We start from the raw sequence: 7,309 nt of genomic DNA, 5'->3' as shown, positions 1-7,309 counted from the left end.
CTCCCATCACTTTCTGGAATAAGTTCTATGTGGTTATTATGTATTTTCTTTGCATGCATTGATGGATCCTATTTCGTAGTACTGTATTAAGAAGATCACATAAAATAGGTCTAAAATAAGTATTTTTAAGCAATCCAAGTTAGAACCTCTCTGTCAGCTTTACATGTAAATGTATAAGTATTTGAAGTTGTGTCTGCCATGGCTTTCCTTCCCACTGCCACTGGTGAAACCCTGTCTGTTCCTTGAGGCTCACCTCAGTGGCATTTCATCTGTTAAACCTCTCCTTTGTCTTGGTCCCTACTGCATGAAATCACTTTTCTTTTTTTTAAGATCTTATTTATTTATTTATTTATTTATTTATTTATTTATTTATTAAGATTTATTTATTTGAGAGAGAGAGAGAGCACAAGAGGGGGGAGCGGGAGAGGGAGAAGCAGACTCCCTGCTGAGCAGGGAGCCCGATGAGGGACTCGATCCCAGGACTCCAGGATCATGACCTGAGCCGAAGGCAGTCGCTTAACCAACTGAGCCACCCAGGTGCACGGGATATTATTTATTTATTTGACAGAGAGAGACACAGCGAGAGAGGGAACACAAGCAGGGGGAGTGGGAGAGGGAGAAGCAGGCTTCCCGCGCAGCAGGGAGCCCGATGCGGGGCTCGATCCCAGGACCCTGAGATCATGACCCAACCGAAGGCAGACGCTTAACGACTGAGCCACCCAGGCGCACCATGAAATCACTTCTTATGTCAAAACTTTGCAACATGTTGTGGTGTCAAAACATAATTTTCAAAAACTTAACATGACACATAAGTATATGGTGAGTCCTCGTCAAAGATTTATTTAACTCATTAATGAAGGAGCAGGCAGGATAATAAATTAGTTCACAGGGCTTTTAAAGAACAGAGAATTCTATAGTTTGTTGACGATGGCAAACTAAATAAATTGGCTAAGTTAGAGATGAAATGGTCAATACCCTAAAGGGCAATAAAGTCATGTCATTTAGGGTTATTTTTTCCACTGAACAGAAATCACTTGCATCTCTGCTGGAAAAAAATCTACAAGTTTTTACATAACTTCGTAGAATTAATATTAAATAGCAAGTCAAAGAAAGGTACATTCTCCCAGTGAAATAAATAATCCTTGGGTGGGTCTGTGAGATCATGTTCAACTATGACATTGAAAGGATATACAGCCTTCCTTTTGCCAAATTTCTGTTTTGGATACTTTTTTCTTAACAGTAGTAAGTAGTACTTGATGTTTCAATTATTTGTATGTCTGACCTAAGGTAGCATGGTGTAGGGGGAAATGCATGGGTTTTGAATATGTTATACAATGTAAGGTTTGAATCTTGACTCTGCAAGCCCATCCTTTACCCATATATGGTTTGTGCTATTGGGGAAGGGGTTTGGGACAGCTGGGATGCATAATAAAAATAGATTTAGGGCTTGGGAGCATCAGGAGAAAGCACAGTTGGCACATTTCTGGCATTCTCATATGGTAACAGCTCAGTATAACCATATTTCAGCAGCCTAAGGCTACAAATGGGGTCACAAGGACACCAGCAAGCCAAAGTTCCTGTTCTTGCCTTCAACTGCCCATGTAGGACTTTCCATACCCTTACAGAGAGGCCCTCCCCTCTAATATTTCTGGGTTTCCCCCAAAGGGATGCCCATTTGGTCACAAATCAACCTATTCTCCTCCCTTGGTGGGGTTTGCTATTTCTGATGCCCTGTGGAGCCCCTCATGGCCATGAAGAATGCTGGAGAATGTAGAAACCAAGGGAGCTTTCTTCTGATGTTCCCAAAGCCAGTAAGCTGCCTTTTCTACCACTTCCAGCTGCTTGCCCTCCTTTCCTCCTATAACCGAGTATCTTAACAGGGCAGGTCTTCTGACAAAATAGAGTTTGGGGAGATTTCTTTCACCTAAGGATTATGTACCTGGAATCACATGCATGTGAGCTCTTGCTTTAGTGTGAGGGAGAATATTTTATTTTATTTTTTTAAATTTTTAAAAAGATTTTATTTATTTGATTGAGAGAGAGAGCACAAGATGGGGTAGAGTCTGAGGGACAAGCAGACTCCCCTCTGAGCAGGGTGCCCCATGCGGGACTTGATCCCAGGACTCCAGGATCATGACCTGAGCCCAAGGCAGACACTTAACTGACTGAGCCACCCAGGCACCCTTTAAACAACTCATATTCAGTTGCTATTTGAGGGCTAATTGGTACCAGTTACTATGAGTAAAGATACAAAGGAACATTCCTGGCCCTTAAGATCTAGTTCAAACTATCTAGTTTAAGTAGGATAAACACACTAAAAGGTCAAATAATTTTGCAAAAAAAAAGTGATCTAGGATGTAAACGCAGCAGCCCAAGGCATTTGTTGTGAAGCTTTCAGAGGTGAGTAGGGATCACATTCCTAGGTCATTAGAGACCACACCCAAATTTAAGGATGTTTTTCTCCCCAGGGAGAGAATTTGACTATGGTTTATATACTCTGTGAAGATGTTTTTTGTGCTTATGTACGAAATATCTAGGGGTTCATGCTGAAATCTCCCTGCCTCCCTGGCAGTTTTTATTTTTATTTTTTTGTTTTTGTGTTTTGCTGGCAAACATGTTGACTTGGAAAAACAATTCAAGCTTTCATTGTACCAGCCTGAATGTGTGCCGTGTGCCCTGTCTGATCTGGTCAGTCTTTTCCTCCTGTCTTCAAAAATACAAGTATAGGCTGAGCCGCGGGCTGAGGCAGCTCATGTCGGGACGCAGGGCCGGAGCCTCTGCCAGGCTCCCTGTAGGCGCCGAGATGCCCAAGAAAGCTGGCGCGAAGAACAAGGGTAAGAACCAGAGCTAGGAACCAGAGAGACCACTTCCTCCCTTAGGTCCTGTGACGGTTGATCCTAAAGGCTGTGTCACCATAGCCATCCATGCCAAACCCGGGTCCAAACAAAACGCTGTAACAGACGTGACAGCAGAAGCTGTGAGCGTGGCCATAGCAGCCCCCCCCGTCGGAAGGAGAGGCTAATGCTGAGCTCAGTCGGTACCTTTCCAAGGTCTTGGAGCTCAGGAAGAGTGACGTGGTTTTGGATAAGGCTGGTAAATCTCGTGAAAAAGTGGTGAAGCTATTAGTGTCCACAACTGCAGAAGAGATCTTGGAGAAATTAAAGCAGCAAGTTGAAAAAAAATAAAAGCAAGTTATGAGAAGTACATCCTTGAGAAGCTTTTTAATTGCTATTCATGAAGAGGCTGTTAAGTAGGAAAATATATTTCAGTGCACTGAAGAACATGAAAAAAAAAAATTTAAGAACAGGACTCAAAAAAGAAGTAGGAATTTTAAAAGTACTGTACGTTCAATGTAGTTTCTGACATCCAAATAGTTTGGAACATGTTAGTCCGATTTCATCACATTACAAAATAACAGAGCTGGAAGAGATCTTTAAGACAACCTCAGTCAGCCCCTTTCATCCTGTGACAGGGCTTCCGCTATCCAGAAATTGAGAGACTTGTTCAGGATCACACCATGTGGGATGGCAGCTAGAACCCAGGTTCCTGGACTCCTGGTTGGATGCAGTTTATCCTGATTCTAAATGAAGATGTTTCCACAGCACTCTAGGGTTCTGAGGATTGCCTTCTCTATAGAGTTTACAAGTGACAGAAGAAAACCTGTCACACTGCTTTGTGGTCTGACTTTATATTTTAAAAGGCTTATCTAAATACAAAAATGTTTTTTTGTGTCTTTTGAAAACTATGGAGCATTTTGTGAAAAAGTAAGAGTAATCAGGACTTGTAAAAAAAATACAAGTGTAAAACTTCTTTAGCTAATTAGTCATTGCATTGCACTCTCATTAAAGAGAACAGATTTACAATCTTAAAAGTTAGTTATAAAATATGGGGAGATAAAGATGTTGACGTGTAAGAGGTTTTTAGGGTGCAGGGGGACTCAAAATGTAGTTTTTGAAATATTAACCAGAAATTAGATCTGTTCTGAAGAAAGGTGTTTCTTTACTTTCAGAATTATTGAGTAGGATTGTTTAGGTTAGAAGACTGTATTTTTTTTTTTTTTTAATTATTTAAGACCTTTATTAACGGGTGCTTATCATTTGTTGATTTTTTTTTGAAAAAATCAAGTTGTAAACTTTTATTACAAATTAAAAATGAGGTTCTTAAAAATCTCAACTTGACCAGATATGAAACAATTTAGAAACCTTTAAAGGTGTATTGAGAAAAACCAGTTTTTTTTTTTTTTTTTTTTTTTTAAAGCACGTTTGTCATTACCAAAAAGAAACATCTTTAGGTAAAAATAATAAAAACCCCATGCTGCATAGGTAATGCAGATAGTTCTGTTTATCTGGTCAATGGGCAAAAAGCAAGCACTTATGTCTTCAGCTCCAATCTTTTGTTCATTTCTAATTGCTGGAATTTCATCTTCATTTCTTCATGTTGGATGACTAAACCGGATGATGGTAGAGATGGTAAGCCGGCATGGAAGACTGTATTTTTTTGAAGAGAGGGTAAATCACTATCATCTTTTATTTATTTATTTTATTTATTTATTTTTATTTTTTTTAAAGATTTTATTTATTTATTTGAGAGAGAGAGAATGAGAGACAGAGAGCACGAGAGGGAAGAGGGCAGAGGGAGAAGCAGACCCCCTGCTGAGCAAGGAGTCCGATGTGGGACTCTATCCCAGCACTCCAGGATCATGACCTGAGCCGAAGGCAGTCGCTTAACCAACTGAGCCACCCAGGCGCTACTCACTATCATCTTTTAAAGCCTTCCTATGCTACAGATTTGCTGCTGAGTAATAAGTCACGTCCCCTTTGTTTTATGATGAAATACTATGTAACGGAGAAACTAACAAAACAAAACAAAAAGGTAGGTGGCCTGGGCTTCACTTCATGTCAACTGAATTGGAATCTCTGGGGTAGGTCCTGTGCTTCCTATAGGTGATTTTAATGCGCAGCTAGGGTAAAGAATCACTTCCCTACCCCAACTATACCATGAGATGACACTAAAGTTACTTAATTGTCTTGGAAATAATTGGGGTATTGCCAGCTCTTTATCATAGCATCTCATGGTTGTGTGACCCAGACATTAGTCCTTTACCATAGGTGGGTGGTAGAGTCAAGGTCCACACACAGAATTCTCATGAATGTTGAGTCCTTTAAGTTACAGACTCTGAAACAATTGCATTCTACCTGGTGATAGAGAATAAGTCTGATTTACCTTGTCCCTGAGCCTCATTCATAGGAGTGACATTGGTGGGCATTTGCTTATGGTAACTTCTGTTGTATAGAAACATTTTGATAGTCAAATATGTCTTTCTGTGTGTGTTGCTTTGACCTTTTTATTATAATTGAGCTTTCTTTGCCCCAAGATAATATTGACCTATACTTTCTAGTGGCACTTCTCATCATTTTTTAAATCTATATCTTAAATCTATGTGGAAAGTATTTGAAATAGTTTTAGTCTTCTATTTTCTTCCCTGAAAAGTTGGCCAATGTTCAGTGTCATTTATTGACATCTCTGTCCATTTCTCATTGATTTGAAATGACACTGGCCATATTTTTTGGTTTATATATGAATTTTTCTTTCAGGCTTTCTATTCTATATTCTCAGTCTTTTCTTGATTCCCATATTGTTGTTTCTGAATTTAAAGACAGTGTCTTTTGTGTTCAATCATTAAATAAGATGTTGACATGGAAAGCCCGAGATCATTATCACAAGGAGGTATTCATTTTTTCATTTCCTAAGATTTGGTAAAATCCTAATGAGTTTATAAATTTTGTAATGATATATAGTTTTTCTCATTTGATCAACTGATGTGATGAATTATATTATAATGCCCTAATAGGAAACCATTCTTGCATTTTTGGAATAAATCCAACTATGTCATTATGTATCATTCTTCTAACATTGGGCTGGATTTTATTTTTCTGAAACATTTTACCATATGATGGAATTTAAAAAATTATTTGACAAGACCCACCAATAACTGGTATTGGCAATTTCTGTAGAAAATATGTTTTAAAGTTATCAGGAATAAGTGGGTAGTAAGGAAACAGAGGCAGTTGGCCTTAAAAAAGTGAAGAATAAAAATGAATCTCTAGTTTAATTCTTCTCAAAGCTTATAAATTTAGCTTGTATGTTGAAGGAGCAAAATATTTAAGGTGTAATCAGAAGTACTTTTATTCAAGTATCGTCCCTCATTCAAATCCATTCTGTGAAGATAGTTTCCTCTTTCTGTCTGAAATCTTGTGCCCAGGTATAGTCTTCTACTCCTGTTTACTCCTATTCAGTCTCATTTCAGTGAATTAAATATCAAGAATCGTGAAATAGTCAAAACTAAGTTAAACTTCTCTCCTACCTCAGTTCCAGCCTTTAGTCAGAGGGGTGGGATCTGGTGGGATTTTTTTTTTTTTCCCTCTTCACCAGCTCCTTTTCCCTAGTCTTTGCTTCCTAGCCTCAGCTTCTGATCCCTCTGGGTTTGGAATACAGAGAAAGAAGAAAAGGAGAAAAGATCTTACTTGATTGGCCACAATTTATGAGGACCTTGGCTTCTTGTAGCCTTGGTGACATATATATTACATATTATATGTATATTTTATTATGTTCAGTTAGCCAACGTATAGTACATCATTAGTTTTTGATGTAGTGTTCAACGATTCATTAGTTAGGTATAACACCCAGTACTTATCACAGCATGTGCCTTCCTTAATACCCATTGCCTTGGTGAATATTTAAAATATTCACCTTTGTGGGTCTTCAGGGACCTCGTCCCCACCAAACACTAGCAACACCTTGTCTGTAGTCCAGTAACTAATACACTTTCTTCAGGCAGTTATTTAAAATTCCTCCTTTAGTCTTTAAACTTCTGGCAGTACAAGTTTAGCTTTTTTGTGCTGAGGTCCTCCCTCCTCCAGGCAGCCCTCCTGGACAGGTTCTAACAGCTGATCATCTCTTGTTCAGGAGAAGCACTAATACCGGGATTACAGAATGAATGTTTGTGTCCCTTCAGAATTTGCATGTTGAAACCCTACCTACTCAATGTGATCGTGGAGCCTTTGGGAGGTAATTAGGTTTAAACGAGGTCATAGGAGTGGAACCCCCATGATGGGATTAGAGCCCTTATAAGAGGAAACACCAGAGAGCTTGCTTCCTCTTCTCTTCAGCATGTGAGAATGAAGGTGCCATCTGCAAGGCAGAAAGAGGGCTCTCACCAGAACTGGGCCATTCTGGCACCTCAGGCTTGGATTTCCCAGCCCCCAGAGCTGTGAGAAGTTCATGTCTGTTGTTGAAGCCAAGTTGACTG

At 39.3% G+C, this 7,309-nt stretch overlaps 1 pseudogene; it reads left to right on the top strand.

The window, feature by feature from the left end:
• The first annotated feature begins 1,958 nt into the window (after positions 1-1,958).
• On the top strand, positions 1,959-4,256 carry LOC123834517 (UPF0235 protein C15orf40 homolog; annotated as a pseudogene).
• The last annotated feature ends 3,053 nt before the right edge of the window (positions 4,257-7,309 follow it).

Source organism: Mirounga angustirostris, unplaced genomic scaffold (genome assembly GCF_029215605.1).
Source record: "Mirounga angustirostris isolate CCGP_5_RB_7025 unplaced genomic scaffold, mMirAng1.0.hap1 SCAF_1, whole genome shotgun sequence".
Lineage (NCBI taxonomy): Eukaryota > Metazoa > Chordata > Mammalia > Carnivora > Phocidae > Mirounga > Mirounga angustirostris.
Note: the sequence above shows the minus strand (reverse complement) of the source record. Positions and strands in the feature narration are given on the sequence as shown.